Source organism: Quercus lobata, chromosome 1 (genome assembly GCF_001633185.2).
Source record: "Quercus lobata isolate SW786 chromosome 1, ValleyOak3.0 Primary Assembly, whole genome shotgun sequence".
NCBI classification, from domain to species: Eukaryota; Viridiplantae; Streptophyta; class Magnoliopsida; order Fagales; family Fagaceae; genus Quercus; species Quercus lobata.
Genome location: NC_044904.1, coordinates 21,783,477 through 21,802,360, shown reverse-complemented (window position 1 = coordinate 21,802,360; position 18,884 = coordinate 21,783,477).

Below are 18,884 nucleotides of genomic sequence, written 5' to 3'. Positions count from 1 at the left end.
GTTCCAAACTCCTATTAACCACCTCAGTTTGCCTATCAGATTGAGGGTGGTAGGCTGAAGATATAGCAATTCAGTACCTTGAAGCTTGAACAACTCCCTCCAAAAATTATAGGTGAAGGCAGCATCTCAATCACTCACAATGGATCTAGGCAGACCATGCAATTTAAACACATTAGACATGAAAACTTGAGCCACCTTGGCAGCAGTGTAGGGATGGGACAAAGGCATGAAGTGTACAAACTTTGTAAGCCTATCAACCACAACCATGATGACATCAAACCCTTGAGATTTGGGAAGACCAGTGATAAAGTCCATGCTAATATCCATCCATGTTTTTTCAGGAATTGAGAGTGGCTACAATAATCCAACATGTTTAATGGTGTCCACCTTAATTCTTTGACAAATCTCACAAGTCCTTATATGCTCCTTGATGTCTTTCCTCATACCCACCCAAGAAAAATCTTGTTGAACTGGATGGACAGTTTTTAAGTAACCTGAATGACCACCCACAGGACTGTTATAAGCATGCTGAAGGACCAAAGGTTTCAAGGGTGAATTAGAACTCAAAAACACTTTATCCTTGTAAAGCAAAATGCCATTTTGAAGAGAAAAATAAGGAACAGAAAGGTCAGAATTTGTTAGGGCCGAAAGTAGTTGCTGGTACTCTGAATTCGACTTGTAACTATCCTTTAAAACATCCAACCAAGTAGGACAAGGGAAGGAAATTATAAACAACTGAGTTGAGGTAGAATCGGACAAGCTATCAGGTGAAGTATCAGAAGCCTCCAACCTCCTTGAAAGTGCATTTGCAACTTTATTTTCCTTGCCCTTTTTATATTCAACTAAGAAAGAATACCCCAAAAGTTTGGTAATCCACTTTTGCTGAGCAGGAGTGCCAATCCTTTGTTCCAAAAGAAACTTCAAGCTTTGCTGATCAGTCTTTATAATAAAAGGCTTACCCACTAGATAGGGTCTCCATCTTTTGACTGCACTAACTAATGCCAAGAATTTTTTCTCATAAGTAGACAAATGTAGGCTTCTACCTTTCAAGGCTTGACTGTGGAAAGCCAAAGGCCTATGATCTTGAATTAAGACAACCCCAATACCATAACCAGAAGCATCACACTCCACCACAAAGGTCTTGGAGAAATTAGGAAGAGCCAACACTGGTGGACTTGAAACAGCTCTTTTAAGAGCTTTAAAGGCCAACTCAGCTTGTGGGGACCAAAGGAAGGCATTTTTTTTCAATAAAGCAGTTAGTGGGCCTGCAATCACACCATAATTCTGAATGAATTTTCTATAATACCTTGTCAATCCCAAAAAGCCCCTTAAAGCCTTTACTGACCTCGGAATAGGCCACTGTTGCATAGCCTCAATTTTTCTTGGATCAGTCCTAACCCCATCACTAGAGATAATATGGCCTAAATATTCCACCTCACCACAACCAAAAACACACTTGGATTGTTTGGCATATAATTGATTGGAAAGTAGGACAGATAAGATAGTCCTTAAGTGAATCAGGTGATCATCCAATGACTTACTGAAAACCAATATATCATCAAAGAAAACTAGGACAAAATTCCTCAAAAAAGGCTTAAAAATATGATTCATTAAGGATTGAAATGTAGATGGGGCATTGGTCAACCCAAAAGGCATGTCTAGGAACTCATAATGCCTCTCATGAGTCCTAAATGCAGTTTTTTCAATGTCAGCATCCTTCATTTTGATTTGATGATAACCTGATCTAAGGTCCAACTTAGAAAAAATGACAGCACCACACAAGTCATCTAACAATTCATTAATTACAAGAATAGAATACTTATCCTTAATAGTGGCCTGATTTAATGATCTATAATCAATGCACATGCGCCAACTTCCATTAGCCTTTCTAACCAACAAAACAGGAGAAGAAAAAGGGCTATGGCTAACTCTAATAGAACTAGAATCAAGCAATTCTTGCATAATTTTCCCAATTTTAGTTTTTTGATAAAATGGATACCTGTAAGGCCTTTCACAAATGAGTGGGGATCCTTCCTTCAAAATAATCTGATGCTCATGCCCTCTGAGTGAAGGCAAGCCAACTGGTACTTCAAAGACCGTAGCAAACTCCAAGAGCAACTCATTAATGGCTGAGCATTGCTGTACTGCAGGTAATGGGGGAGAACAAGACAGAATCTGCAACACCAAACCTTTCTTAACAGTAGGTTTAAGGAATTGATTGCCATCTTGAAATGTAGGAGCTGAAGGAATAAGGCCCTAAAGAAGAATTGACTTGCCAAGGTAGTCAAACTTCATGGTGAGTTGTTTGAAATCCCACTGAATAGGGCCTAAGGAATATAACCACTGTGTACCCAATACAACATCACAGCCTCCTAAAGATAGAACATTAAGATCAACCCCAAAGTAAGAACATTGAATCTTGAGCTGAACAGCAAAACAGGCTCCCTCAGTCTTGAGAATAGCCCCATTGGCCACCTTAACCTCAAAACAATCCTTAGTTGAAATAGGCAGCTGCAACTCCTTCCACAATGCAATATCTATGAAGTTATGAGTACTTCCACTATCAATCAAGATCACCATTTCTTGTTGATTGATTCTACCCCATACTCTCATGGTGCTAGGTGAGGGACTACCTAACAAAGCATAAAGGGTAATTTCTGCCACTCCTTCATGAATACTGCCCTCCTCATGCTACTGTAAGATCAACTCAGAGTTTGGTGTAGCCTGTACTTCCTTCAATTGACAATCTGACAAACTCTGGCAGCCCACATCATGTAATCCCTCCATAAGAAAAATTCTTGGTGTTTTACACTTGTGCCCTATAACCCACTTAACATCACAGTAATAGCACAATCCCTTTTTCCTCCTCTCATCCATCTGAGAAGGAGAAATCCTTTGAATTACCATCTTACCACCTTTAGGATCAATCTTGGACACTGGTGGAGGGCCTAGAATTGAAGTTTTAGGTCCTTCACCCCAATGTTTAATACTTCTCCTACTAGCCATTATATATTCCTCTTGGATTTTTGGTAAACCAAAGGTTGCATTAAGGCTTTGAGGATTAAGCATTCTGACTGGCAGTCTGATCTCATCTCTTAGACCACTCAAGAAACAGCTCAGCTTATGCTTCTCTGACAATTCCTTGATTATGTTTGAGAGAGCTTCACATTGCCCCTTGTACACAACCATACTACCAACTTGCCTCAACCGGGTCAAGGTTTCCATTGGGTCATCATATGCTGATGAGCCAAATCTCACATGCAAAGATCTTACAAAGGCCTCCCAACTAGTGAATTACCTAGCCTCTTCTGCTTCTTGAAATCAAATCAGGGCCTCCTTTTCCATATGATAAGAAGCTAGCAAAATTTTTTGATTAGGAGGAGTGCCATATAATTGGAAAAACTGATGAGCCTTATAGACCCAGCTCGAGGGATTCTCACCCTTGAATTTTGGGAATTCTAACTTCTCACTTCGTGGAATAGTTGCCATGGTTGTATCTTGATGATTCGGAGAAGAAGGAACTTGCGGTGGAGTTGATTGTCGTTGCCATTGACTGCCAGCTTCTATAAGCCCTTGCACAGTTTGAGATAGGGTCTGTAACATACCAGTAACAACATCCATTCTCTGATGAAAGATACTAGTAATCGTATCCAATTTCTGATGAATTCCATGGAGTTCTTGATCATGTTGGTCTGAGGTTTGAGAGAGGTAAGTGATCTTATCATTAAGAGCAGAGATGGATCGAGTCTCTGCCATGGTGGCAGAGATTGGCTCTGATACCAATTGATAAGAATTTCCTATTCTAACAAACAGCCATAGAGAATTGGGAATATGAACAGAGCAAGGAGATATTAGAGGGAGAGTGAGAGAGAGAGAGAGAGATAGAGATAGAGAGGAAGAGAAAGATAGATTTGGGAAGAAGAATTGGGAATTACATTACTCTTTTCATGATCTGATACAATGAACCTCTTGATCCCTTTATACACGGCTTAACAGAACTATCAACAATGGTATCATTCTTGTAACTGTTTCTAACTAACTAACTAACTACCCTAATCAGTTGTAACTAACAACTAATACCAATCCCACTATTAACTATTTCATAGGCTAATTACGCAATCACTAAGAATTGGCTATACTCCAATATACATGGTAGCAGCAACTGTTACTCACAGGCGCAGGTAGCCCTTGGCCACATCAGCTTCTCACGCATCAGGTATCAGCTCCTCACGCATCATGCATTAGTAGGCCATATCAGCTACAAGACCAACACCAGAGCAATCCTATCACTATGACACAATCGTAACCACCTCCACCAAAGCTCTAGAACAAAGCCACCAGTAACACACACATGCGCACACTCAAAGAGAGAGAGAGAGAGAGAGAGAGAGAGAGGAATGAGAAGAAAATGTAAGGGTCATAATTTATGTAATTGACATATCCTTCAAACAAAACACATTTTATATGTAATTGAGTCTTAGTTTTTAGTGTGTTCAAGAAGACCCTGAGTTTGAATAACAAGTGGTATTATTCAAGACACAAGACTGCTCAAGAAAAGTTAAAATTGCTCATCCTGATACCTACTCGGTACATGTTGATCTATCAAGAGTTAATGAACCTTGATACCTGTTTGATGCCTCTCTATTTATCGAGACTTGGGTAAATTGAATTTAAAATTTAGTTTTCGGCCCATGATGACTTTTCTAGGAATTCATGTACTAGGTTTTAGAACATATAAAAGACATATTTTATAGTTGTTATCAAGTAGAGAGAGAGACACACGGATAATAGGAGTTGCTAAGACATTTTGTGCACCTAAGGTTTTTTGCCCAGCTACTTCTGGCTCATCCAAGTGTGGATTGAAGAACTCTGCAAAGCTACAATAAAAAAAAGTTTATTGTGGAGTCAGTCATGGATATGGAGATTCTAGCAAAGGAGAAGTCTTATACAAGATTAAGTCTAATTGGGGATTAGAGCTGAGACTGGTATAGCTTAGAAGGTTATACTGTAGGTAAGTACTCAGGATAGGATTGTAGGGTAAGATTCATTATACTTGTAACCATTTTTCTTGATTAGTAGATTCTACGGGAGTGGTAACCTCAAATTCATTAGATGGGGTTTTGCGTGAGAGGGTTTTCCCCATTGTGATCAAATCACTATGTCAAACTTAATTTCTTGCACTCTATTTAGTTTGGTGATTTGATTGTGCCTTAGCTTGATTTACATGTATTATTAACTAATTAATCAATTTGGGTAATTGGATTAATTAACTGTGGTCAATCTATAACCCAACAAAAAATACAAAATAAGTAGGAAAAAAATGGAAAAAGAATTTAAAAAATGAATTATATGAATTAATAGGAAAAGTATGTTGATAATATTTAAATGGTAATTGTTAATGCACACACAATACACTTTTTTTTTTTTTTTGAACTGAAATTTGTGTAATAGGCAATGTGTAATAAACATTGCTTGCTTTTAATAAGGCTTAAATCGAGTTTGGAATAGAAAGCTACTTCATGTTGAGCTTAGTGGCATTTAATGGCAATTTCGCAGCAATGAACATAGATGGAAGGACTTGAATCAAAGCACTATATAATAGTTAAGGTCTAAAATTCAAATTTTAACTTTAAGAGGCAAAATCAAATTGATCCCAAACTTAGAGGAGTCACAATTTACAAATTAGTCAGGTTGCCACTAAAGTAGGTTTGGTTGATTCCACTCCATTTGTAGGTGGCTTGAAAAGTCCCTTTGATATATATGCTTGTATGTGATCGGGTTTTTGAAGTAGAGCTTGAACTCTACAATAGAAATTGGAAAATATTGAATAGTAACAACTAAATGGCTGATAGAGAGAATAAGAGAAATGGAGTAGAGGGCATATTGTACCCTCTAGGGGTTTGAGACAAGGGGACCCTTTATCTCCGTATCTTTTCCTCTTATGTTCTGAGGGACTTAATGGGTTGATAAATAATGCGGTGTATGAAGGAAAAATTCAAGGTTGCTCTCTTTGTAGATATGGTCCAAAGATATCTCACTTGTTCTTTGCAGATGACAGTTTGCTATTTTGTAGGGCGAGTTTGGGGGATGTCACAACCATCCAAAATATTTTGGAGGTGTATGAATCTGCATCTGGTCAACAAATAAATAAAGAGAAAACCACTCTCTTCTTTGGCAAGACTGTTAGTGAAGGGGTAAAGAATTCAATGAAAGAATTCCTTGGGGTATCAAAGATAAAACAATATGAAAAATATTTGGGCCTACCAGCAATTGTGGGGAAAAATAGAAGAGCAAGCTTGAACTACATAAAAGATCGAGTGTGGAACAAATTGCAAGGGTGGAAGGAAAAACTCTTATCTCAAGCCGGAAAAGAAGTGTTGTTAAAAGCGGTGGTACAAGCTATACCTACTTTTGCAATGGGGTGTTTCAACCTCCCGGTGGGATTATGTAGGGATATTGAGATGCTTATTTGGAAATTCTGGAGGGGACAAAGGGGGGAAAGAAGGAAGATTCATTGGAAAAAATGGGATTTACATTGTAAACCAAAGAAAGAAGGTGGGTTGGGCTTTAAGGAGCTTGCAAAGTTTAATGATGCAATGTTGGCAAAACAGGTATTGAGACTTATCCATGATAAAAACTCCTTATTTTATCGTGTGTTCAAGTCAAAATACTTTCCAAATGGTACCATTTTTGATGCCAAGCAATCTTCGGGGTCATATGCTTGGAAGAGTATCTTGAAGTCTAGAAAAGTAATTTCCATGGGTGCAAAATAGAGAGTTGGGGATGGTATGTCCATCAGTGTTTTCAAAGACAAGTGGTTACCTGATGCCATGGGTGGGAGAGTGATTGGGGCAGTTCAAGGAGTGGATGAAAGCATAATGGTGGCTGACTTGATTGATGCTAGATTGGGATGTTGGAAAAATCATTTAATTGATTCATGCTTTATACCTTCTGTTGCAACAAGGATTAAAGCAATTCCTCTATCTAACTTATCATAACCAGATATGTTATATTGGGCTTTTGAAAGGAATGGAGCTTATTCAGTTAAATCTGGGTACCGTGCTCTATGTGAGGAAGAAAGGAGTGGTGAAGCCTCAAGTTCAAATTCGGGGCTGGTAGCTGGGTTTTGGTCGAAATTATGGAAGCTAGGTGTACTGGGGAAAGTTAAGCACTTCCTTTGGAGAGCTTGTACAGATAGCTTGCCAACCAGAATTAATTTGATGAAAAGGAAAATTCTAAATGATCCGATCTGCCATTTGTGTGGCCGAGCTGATGAAGATACGCTCCATGCAGTGTGGGGCTGTGAGGCTGTCAAACAGGTATGGGACTGTGATTTCAACTGGGTAAACAGATTTGAAGCAGCACATGGTTCATTTCAAGACTTGGTAGAGATGGTCCTGTCAAAACCAAGAGTGCGTGAAGATTTTGCAACAACAGCATGGTTTGTATGGGCACATAGAAACAAGTCTAGACTGAATGAAAAAACAACTCCACTCAATGGTATTAGAGAGGCAGTACGAAATTTTCTGCACCTGTTTCAGTCTTGCTGTGAACCACCTGTGAGTTATAAGAAGCAGAGACGACGCAACTGGATACCTCCAAAACCAGGCGAGTATAAAGTCAATTTTGATGGAGCATTGTTTAATGAAAGTGAGGAAGCAGGTTTGGGCATTGTGGTACGTGACTCAGGAGGATTAGTTGTGGCGGCAATGGCAGAAAAAATAAGCAAGCCGCATTTTGTGGAGTGTCTTGAGGCGCTGGCAGCAAGGCGTGCGGTGATTTTTGCAAAAGAAATTGGGTTACAACAATCCCATTTTGAAGGTGATTCAGAAACAGTCATCAAAGGGCTGTTGGAGGGGGGTATGCAATCCTCATCTATAGGGCATTTGTTTAGAGACATTTTATTTCATGTTAGCTCCATGCGGAGTTTCTCTTTTGCTCATGTTGTAAGGCAAAGTAATGCGGTAGCACATACTTTAGCCCAAAGAGCAAGATTATCTTTTCCTTTTTTTGCTTGGATGGAGTCTGTTCCGCCAGACATTGTCGATTATGTAACTACTGATATCCACATTGCGGAATAATCAATAAAATCAGCAAGCTATCTTTTCTCTCAAAAAAAAAAGAAAAAAGAAATGGAGTAGATAGAGTGTGGGTACAATGGTTTTTTACGCAATGTAATTTTTTTAGTGTGCTTATGTCAATCTAATTGGGGTATTTATAGACATCCAAAATTCTCAAAATCCACTTCACTTCCTAGTTCCTAATGCTCTCTTATCCAAGTCATTGCCCCCATTCACAGGCTCAATATTTTTGAAAAAGTGGATCCACTTCAATTGCATATGTTGACCACATCAAACCCCGCAAATTCAACATGGACAAACTTGCAATATCCATTATCTCTTAACAATTTAACGAAATAATAAGCGATACAAAAAAAAAAAAAATGGCATGCAATGTCTAAGATGACTATTTGGTGATACAAATACAAATACAGGCTATTTGGCCACTAAAAAATGATCATAATTATTAAGCGTGTTTTTTTAGTTGTTTAAATAAATCCTCTTTCCCCAATCTCATTAGTCTCCTTGGCCAAAGCATGTCAACACTCTAATTTTCATGATTCTTTTCTGATCTTATCGTCTTAATTATGACCCATTTTTTTGTTCGACAAAAGATCCATTTATATACAATAATCATATTGTAGTGGGTATAGTTTAGGAGCTCAATCCTCATTTCAATCCAAGTAAAGTCCTCTTTGATCATTTAAGACTAATTAGTACAACAAATCAGTGGTCAATAGAAGGAGGGAGGTTATTATTTAATGGTTTAGGAAGAACCCAAAAAAAGTAAAGAGAAAAAAAAAACCCCCAAGTCCAATTCCAAACAAGTAGTTATATAAGATTATCAATAATGAGGAACTTGTTAAAAAGTGATTTGAAGAAATTGGTTATTGCCAAAATTTATGTACCTAAAGTAGTTGTATATTGTTTGAACTTGTGCTGTGTGATTAACAGGAAGAAGAAGAAGATTACTACTTACTAGAGGAGAATTTTAGAATCCTGTGATTCAATCTCAATATTCCTAGACATGCATTCATAGATGGATGGCCATGAAGAACAAACTTCCCTCCAAGAATAGGATGCTCAAATGGGGTTATAATGGAGATACTACTTGTCCTTTTTGTAGGAGTTGTATTGAGTGCAGAGATCACATTTTCTTTGAATGCCCCATGTCAAAGAGGATTTGGAGAATAAGCATCAGTCTTTGCCTTTGTTGCAGGTGAAGAGCAGAAGGTAGAGGAAGTCATTTCTAGTGATGCAGGTTCTCGTGATGAAGTCTTCAGGTTCTTCAACTAATGGAACAATTCCTAGTCTTGCAACGATGAAGATGAAAACGGTGTCATGTTGATGTCTATCAACTATATGCACCGTATCATTAAAATCAAAACACTGTCGTTTTGTCTTAGCTTGTCTATGATCAAAGCCATAACGCAGCGTTTGATTTAGTTAGATATTTAGTCTTTAAAGTGTAGTTATTTCACTTGTGTATTTAGTGGTTAATCAGTTAAGACTCTATTATAACTACTTTCGTGATTTAAGTTCTCTCTCTCTTTTGTTTATGTATATAAGCACAGTAAAGCTCAATGATATAACTGATTTAGCCATTTTATGAAATTATCGAAATCCCTTTCTGTTTTCCTCTTTGATCAATTTCTTTTTGTTTTACTCCTTTGTTCATGGTATCAAAGCTTTACTTCCATGGCATCTATAAATCCAAATTCTTCTTCAACCTCATCTTCCACTTCAACCAGAGTACCTACAATGGCTAATTCCAGTACTCACATCAATCCCTTACTGTTACTACTATCAAATGTCATCTATGATGACTGTCAAGCTAGATTACTCAAATTACATTGTCTGGAAGCATTAGATTGAAGTAATTTTGGAGACTTATTCTATGATTGATGCTATTGATGAGACTACTATGGCATCAGATCAGTTCTTGAAGGATTCCTTGGGCAATTTTACAACAGTGATCAATCTTGCTTTTTTCAATTGGAAGAATCGTGAACAGGCCTTGTTCACATTTCTCAATTCAACACTTTTTCCTTCTGTTCTTACTCTTACTGTAGGACAAAAATCTGGTAGAGGTGTTTGGAAAGTTTTGGAGAAACAATTTGCTTTAGTTTCTAGGTCCAGTGTGATGAGCCTCAAAAACGAGTTGAATGCTATCAAGAAAGGAACAAATTCCGTTGATGTATATTTTCACAAAATCAATCAAATTCGAGACAAACTGGCTGCTGTATCAGTTGTTCTTAATGATGAAGATTTGTTTCATGTTGCTCTTGATGGTCTGCCATCAAAGTATAACTCATTTAGTTCTGCTATAACAACTCATAGTGATGTTCTTTTAGTCGAAAAACTTAATACTCTTCTCAATGCTAAAGAGAGGACTATCAAGAAGAGATCTTGTATAGTTGATGCAACATCCATGACAATGGTTGCAAATTACCAATCTCAAGGGTTTTCTAGAGGAAGAGGTAGGCATAACAATCAAAGAGGCCATGGAGGTGAAGGTAGAGGAAATTTCAGTGGTGGTGGTTATAATGCCAATTCCTCAAATGGTAATTTCAAAACTAACCTCCCTTAGTATAATCAATCTCAATCTAGTCAGGCAAGACCTCCAGGATTTCAGCACCAACATTTCAGCAAGGATTTTAGGGACAAACTCAAAGACCATAATGTCAAATCTGTGGAAAGAATGGACTTGTGGCTCTTGATTGCTATCACAGGATGGACTTTGCTTTTCAAGGCAAGCATGCTCCATCAAATCTTGCTGCAATGGTAGCTAATTCTGCTCAGGTTCATGAAGCTAATTGTTGGCTTACAGATACTGGATGTTTTGATCATGTGATACTTGAACTTGCTAATCTTTCCTTGCAAAAACAGTCTGCTTCAGGTACTAAGACAGTGACTGTTGGGAATGGCCAAGAGCTGCCTATTACTTATATTGGCAATGGAGAGTTGTGTACTTCATCTCATAACTATAAGCATGATGGTATACTTAGAGTTCCTAATCTTGCTTCAAAACTTCTATTTGTCCATAAGCTTTGTTTACAAAATAATGCATACTACTATTTTGATGCTTATAGATTCTCTATCCACGATTTACTTTCAGGGAAGATCCTTAACAAAGGATTGAGTAAAGATGGTATCTATCCTATTCCAACATCATTTTCTTTGTCATCAAACTCATCCACTTCTACTGCTTACACTACTTCTCAAGTTCATCATCCTCCACTTGCTTCTGCCTTATCTTCTATTAATTCTGCTCAAATCTTGCTTTGGCACTAAAGGCTTAGACATCCAACTGCAAAACTTCTTCACTCTGCTATACAATTTGTAAATCATGCTTTTACTTTTAATAAGATTGATGAGTGTTGCTCGTCTTGTACTTCTTGTATTAGTGCAAAGATGCATAGATTTCTTTTGAATAAACATGATATTCAATCTACTTCTATGCTTCAAATTGTGCATTCTGATGTTTGGGGTCCTGCTCTCATTTCATCTTTGTTTGGCTACTTTTACTATGTTGTGTTCATTGATGATTACACTAGGTATACCTGGTTCTTTTTACTTAAACAAAAATCTGAGTTGTTTGCTGTGTTTAAGCATTTTAAGAATCTGGTTGAAACTCAATACTCTTCTAAAATTAAAGTACTTGGGTCTGATAATGGTGGAGAGTATCTTAATTCTCAATTTCAAAGTTTTTGTTATGATAATGGTATTCTTCACCAAACTTCCTACCCTCACGTCCCTCAACAAAATGGTGTCTTAAAAAGGAAACATAGGCACATTGTAGAAACTAGTTTAGCAATGTTGTATCAGTCTCATTTACCAATGAATTTTTGGTCCTATGCCTTTTCCATTGCATCATTTCTTATCAATAGGTTGTCTTCATCTATTCTTGGATTTATCTCTCCTTGGGAAAAGGTTAATTTTGTTTCATCACCTTTGTTAGCACTTAGGACATTTGGCTGTGCTTGCTACCCCTATCTTAGACCCTATAACAAACATAAACTTCAGCCTAGGTTTGTGGAGTGTGAGTTTCTCGGGTACCCTCCTTTGTCCAAAGGTTATATGTGTTTGGACCCTACTACAAATAAGATATACACTACTTGCTATGTTTTGTTCAATGAGAGTGCTTTTCCTTTTGCTGACAGGTCTAATCTTACTAATGCCAATGTTCCTTTCTCTACTACTATCTTAGAGTCTAATTGGTTTTCTATCAATTTCACTCTTCCTAGTTCTTCTTCTACCGTACCATCCTCTTCCACCTCTCATTTGTCTACTTCTACAGATTCTTTTCCTTTAGATATTCTTCATTCTATAGTGTTTAGCTCTTGTGTTCATGATCCACCATTATCTTCTCTTCCTTCATCATCTCAATCTAGCTCTTCTTCAATTCCTAATATATTTGCTTTTACATCATCTGCTCAAACCTCTTCTCTTCCTATTAATACTCATCCCATGCTTACAAGATCAAAACTAGGTATTGTAGACACCGCATTTTGTACCCATTAGTAAATTTTGGTCCCCGACCCCAGTGATGAGCTTGACATATGTCAACCAAGGGTAATTAAAGAATTCACAATAGTTTGGAAGTAATCATAACTCAAAAGTGCTCAAATCGCTTTGAAATCAATATTGAAAAATGACATTTTCTCACTGTTTTGGCCATAAATTTTGATCCACAAAGTAATTTTAAGTGAGGTTTACTTCATTGGTAAGAAGACATCCTAGGCTTCAATTTGAACACAAATTTTGCCTAATTTGGACTTATATTGAGTGAGTTATGATTGTTTGAAGTTAGGCCAATTGGGCAGTCCGATTTTCTGGGTTTTAAATTTTCATTTTAAGAGCACAAAACATCATTATTTGATGTGGGTCAGCCCATAGAGCCTTAAGCACGACCAGAGATCATTAAACAGCCCCCAAAACCCTAATTTTTACTTATAAATACTCACCTTATGCCTCCAATCAAAACCCTAACTAGAGAGAGTGATTTTTTAGCCTCCATCTTCTCAAAAACCCTAATTCTCTTTTCCAAAACTCACACACAGCCCCTTAGCACGTTTTTTACAAATTAAAAACCTCTCTTTAGTTAGTTCTAAGGTAGAAACTATTTTCCAAAATTGATTTCTCAAAACCTTTTTCAATTAAAGTTTGTTCTTGAGTTGTGATTACCTAAACTATTGTGTTCTTTTGATTATTATTGTCTTATCAATCTAATCTTTGTGTTGTAAGCACTGAGGGGTCAGTTAAACAAAATCTAAATTCACGATCTAAAGCAAGGTGAGTGTTCTTTCCATGAACTCTTCCTTTGTTTAATAGGATTCACATGAGTTTCTTTACATAGCTTTTATATTTGTTTTATTTGATTTGTTTGATGTTCATGATTATGTTTGATATGTATTAATTTTCTTATTGTTCTTATATTGTTATTGCAGTCCCTAGGTTAATTTAATATGTTTATTGATTTAATGTAGTTTAGTTTAATTGCTTGTTTTGTTTCATGTTTTGTTGTTTATGTTGATGTTTTATGTTTTTGTTTTAGGTTAGTTTAGTTCTTTAGAGTTTATAACATGCTTGTTTGATCTCAAATGTTATATGTTTGTTTGATTAAACCTCTAAAAATGTAGTTTTTTTTTTTTTTTTTTGAATCTGTATTAAAGGCTGCTTACGCATACCTGAGTATGCGCATGCACCCTAAATCCAGATTAGGGTAAAATCTTGTTTTTATTATCTTTGATCATTTTCCATATGTTATTTGATTTTGTTTGACTCTGTTTTAGGTTAATTATTTAGGTTTAATTATTTTCCATGTTGTTTGAGTATTTTTTGCCATGTTTAGTTTATTTGATTTTCTTTCCTTGTGTGTTTTTATTGAATTGTCAACTTGCCATGTTTATTTTATTTTATTTTTTGTTTTATTTGTTTCCTTTTATATTGCGATATGTCTTTAGCATGTTGTGTGTTTTACTTTCCTTAAGTGCATGATGTATATTTAGGTTAAGGATTAGGGATTTTTTAATAAACTCCTAAATTAAATATGGCCTAGCAACACATAATGGAGGCTGGCCCATAAGCCGGGCGATTTTGGGTGCCTAACACCTTCTCAAGCCGTACCCAAACTCCGAACCCATAATTTGGTACGTGGACTCATGTGTGTAAGTGATTGGCCTAAAGGGCCCAATATAGTTCCTAGACCTAATCTAGGTGGCGACTCCATTAGTCCATAGGCATCCACAAGCCTAGAATTCTTAAGGTGATCTTTGATTACACATATTAGGAATCTCCATAATTTGTAACAACTATCAAACATCCTTAATGGGCAGCTGCTATGGATTCTGAGTTTTATTCTCTGCTTAAATAGCAAACTTGGTCCCTTGTTCCACCTCTTGTAGACAAGAATGTTGTCACCTGTAAGTGGGTTTATAAGCTAAAGAGGCACAGTGATGGAACTATAACCAAGTACAAGGCTAGACTAGTAGCTAGGGGGTGTCTTTATTAGTATGGATTGGATTGTGAGGAAACTTTTAGCCCTGTGGTTAAACCTACCACTGTCAGATTGCTACTTGCACTTGCTTTGAATTATGGTTGGCCTCTTAAGCAATTGGATGTGAGCAATGCCTTCCTACATGGCATTCTTAAAGATGTGGTTTGTATGACTCAGCCTCAACGCTATGTGGATCAGTCTTGCCCTAATCATGTTTGTCTTTTACATAAAGCTTTATATGGTCTAAAACAGGCTCCAAGAGCCTGGTTTGAAAGATTTAGCTCTTAGTTACTTCATGTTGGTTTTGTTGCTTTTGGTGTTGATGGAAACTTGTTCATTTATAATCACGATTCTCATCTGATTTTCCTGTTACTCTATGTGGATGATATCATTGTTACTAGAAATCATCCAGACTTTATTTCATCTTTTCTTGGTGTTTTGAGTAATGATTTTGATCTTAAGGACTTAGGCAGATTGCATTATTTCTTGGGGCTTCAGATAGACTATACACTTGGTGGTGTATTTGTTCATTAGACTAAATATACACTAGATCTTCTCAAAAAGTTTTCCATGTCTGGTTGCAAGCCTTGCAAAACCCCCTACTCTTCGAATACTCATCTTCTTGCCAATGATAGTCCTTTGCTACTAGATCTAACACTTTATAGAATCATGGTGGGTGCTTTGCAGTACCTGACTTTCACTAGGCATGACTTGTCTTTTGCTATACAACAAGCTTGCAATTCATGAGTAATCCTACTTTTAATCATCTTCAAGTATCTAAGAGAATTTTGAGATATCTTCAAGGATCAATTCATCAAGGATTGACCTTTACACTTGGTCCTTCGACACTTTTTGCCTACAGTGATGCATACTAGACTAGTGATCCTATGGACAGAAGGTACATTTCTAGCATTTTAGTGTTTCTTGGCAATTCACCAATTACTTAGTCTGCCAAGAAACAAGCTGTAGTCTCTCGTTCATCAACTGAGGCAGAATATCGAGCTCTGGCATCTTCTGCAACTAAGCTCTATTGGACTAGAATGCTTCTCAAGGATTTTGGTGTTTTTCTTACTAATCCTCCTATATTGTGGTATGATAATGTCTCAACACTTGCTATTGCTTCAAATCTGGTCTTTCATGCTCACACCAAGCATATAGAAGTGGATTACCATTTTGTTCGTGAGAGGGTTTTGAGGCATGTTCTTCAAGTCAAATTTATTGCCTCTCAAGATCAATTGGCAGATATTCTAACTAAAGGATTGGCTTCTCCTCATTTTCCATGGTTGGCTTCCAAACTTGTGTGGAAATTCCCCATGAGCTTGAAGGGGGATTGATAGGCTAAGAATGTATTGATCCCTTGTAATAAATTAACCAATTAATTAGTTAAGTTAATTAATGAATTCAATTAACATGCAATAAGCGTGGTAGCACAAAAAAATCACCAGCTAAGTTATATGCAACAAAAAATAAAGTTGACATGGTGATTTGTTTATGAATGGGGAAACCTTCAAGGAAAAAACCTCACCGGGTGAATTTAAGGTCACAACTCCCGAGAAACCACTATTATCATAACAAGAGGTTACAAGTAAATGGAATCCTAGTACCTAATACCAACCTACAGTTGAACCCTTACTCGAATACACAATTGGACTTGTTCTGTAATGACAATCTCTCCTTTTCAATGCACGGCTCTGAGTATGTGACTAACTAACCGATGCACGAATTCAAGTACGTGACTAACCACCAACTTGAGAAGGATGTTGGCTGCAAAGTTCTTCAGTTCATCCACACGATGAAGATTACGAAGCTCCTTGGTTACAAAACCCTACGGCGTACAAACACAGCAGCTTCTTCAAGAGAAAGATGAACTAGGGCATATGTCTCCAGTCACAATATGCTTGCAACAACAAGCGCAGCAATCCTGTGACGACATTAGCCAATTCTAAATGACATATGTTCTTAACATGATTCGCATATGTCCTAACAATCTCCCTCTTTAGCAATTCGTGAAAAAACCACAACAAACAAATGAAAATATGAGATAAGTCATAAATCACTCAACTCATACTCACTTGTTGAATACAATAAAATCTATCCTAACACAAATTCTTGAAAAACTTTGCAAGAAGAGAGTTCATGGCTAGAAAGACTTTAACAACCAGTATTTTTGAAACACTTTAAACAAAACTCATCACAGCATCTTAGTGTGAAACAGAAATAAAAGATTGCATACAATAAATAAGAAGCATGTGCATAAAGAGAGGAAAAAAAAAAAAAAACAACACATGAAGAGATAGGTGAAAGAATGTAATAATAACCTCAATATATATATATATATATATATATATATATATATCAGTAAGAGTACAAGGTTTGCTGTCACAGTGTAAGAACAATATATCTAAAAAGAAAAGAAAAGAAAAGATACAAAAAGTCCTTACTACATCCCTCATAAACAAACACTCCCCCTAACAAAAAAAATCTCCTATACTAACTTTTTCCCTAAGTATATGACTACTTTCATACCCAAAACTACTTCCCCTTTTTGTCACGAATGACAAAGGGTAAGTCACTGAGAAGCAGTCATCTCATCGTCATCAGAAGAGCTAGCATCTTCATCCTTACCAGCATTATGACCATCAGAGTCACCATCGTCGTCCTCGTCCTCAGAAGCCTCTGGAGAAGTAGAAGGAGACTCTACAAAGCCACCAAGGCGAGCCTGTCGTCATGCAATACGATCAACACGGGTGTTCACTTGACACAACTCATCATTGAGAGTGTCAAGGCAAGCATCCATGCGTAGAAGCTACGCCATGACCACCTCGAGGGTTACACTACCCGCAAAAGAAGAAGGAGCGGATGTGGATGGAGCTGAAGAAGCTGGAGGAGTCGCCGTCTTGGTTCGTGGCTGCTTCGATCAAAGCTAGGCCTTGCTCCGTCTAATGGTTGCCACGTTAATGGCACACATGACAGAGAAGTGAGGAGACTCGAGTTAGGAGACAGACGTATGGCGAATGATCCGCGTGATAGCAGAAAGGAAAATAAGCTTATCACAGGTCACCGTATCCTTATAGACATCTATAAGGGAGAGTATGAAGTGAGAGGGAAAGTCTATGGTAAGCCCCTCAAGGAGGGATAACAAAAATCGAGCACGAGGCTCAATAATTGAATTATAGTGAGACAAGGGATGTAAAACAAATGTCATCACCATATTCAGGAACCTCGGACCCTTTGCAAAGTCTAAGCAAAGGGTGTTTTGATGGTCACCCTAAGATGAGGGTGTCTCACAGAAAAGAGACATGAGTACGTCTTTGGACACAGTCCAAAGATGAGGACAGCCGGGGTAATCAGGATGTGATACCCTCGGGACATGTAGCACATTAAAGATAAGCTCTAGAGTGACTACTATACGTATACCTCGAATAGAAATGAGAAAGCGAGGTATAGAAGAATCAAATTTGTGCATGTTGGAGTAGAACTCCTGTTTGATCACGGAGGGACAAGTGACTGAGATTTTACAAAGGGGCTCCCAACCCTTACTGTAGATGATAGTGGGTAAGTCAGTATTGAAGAAATCCGAAAGAACAACTTGGCGTTCCGAATGAATGCTGCATCGAGAAAAGTTCTCTGAAAAGTCCTTACGGGCTTTATCATCACGGAACTTGACATGAGAAGGGGTAGGATCAACAGAGGAAGAAGATGATGCCTCGGAACGAAGAGGGTTCTGGGATAGAGTAGACTTGCTCTTTTTAGGTGCCATGAGCAGACTAACAGAGAGAGAGAGAGAGAGAGAGAGAGAGAGAGAGAGAGAGAAACAAGCAGAAAAGTACCAAACACAGTTAATATCAATAAAAAGGAAAGGAATGGTATGTATGCATGAAAATGTGACATACAACAATAAATACATCATGGGCTTAGCCCAATCCAATCCTACCAGCACACAAGATTTCAACATAGACCAATGGCTTTTGGTGCATTTTTAAGCCTACAAAATAAATAAAATCCAAAGTCTAAGAATCATGATAATGGTTGAAATAAATAAATACTATGTTTAGCATAATAGCTTTGATTAAGTCATTAATTAAAGATCTTAATGATGTATTTTAAATGATTTCGAATATTAGAGAATAATTAATTAAGTGTCATATGTCCAGTAATGGGATGAGTCCAAAATAGTCCATATCTAGTTGTGATTTATGGCCCATGTTCAACATAATAAGGTATGTCCAGTTATGGTCTATGTCCATATAATGTATGTCAAGTAATTTATGTTCAGCTGTGGTTCATGTCCAAATAATATATGTCCAACGGTGGTTTATGTCTGA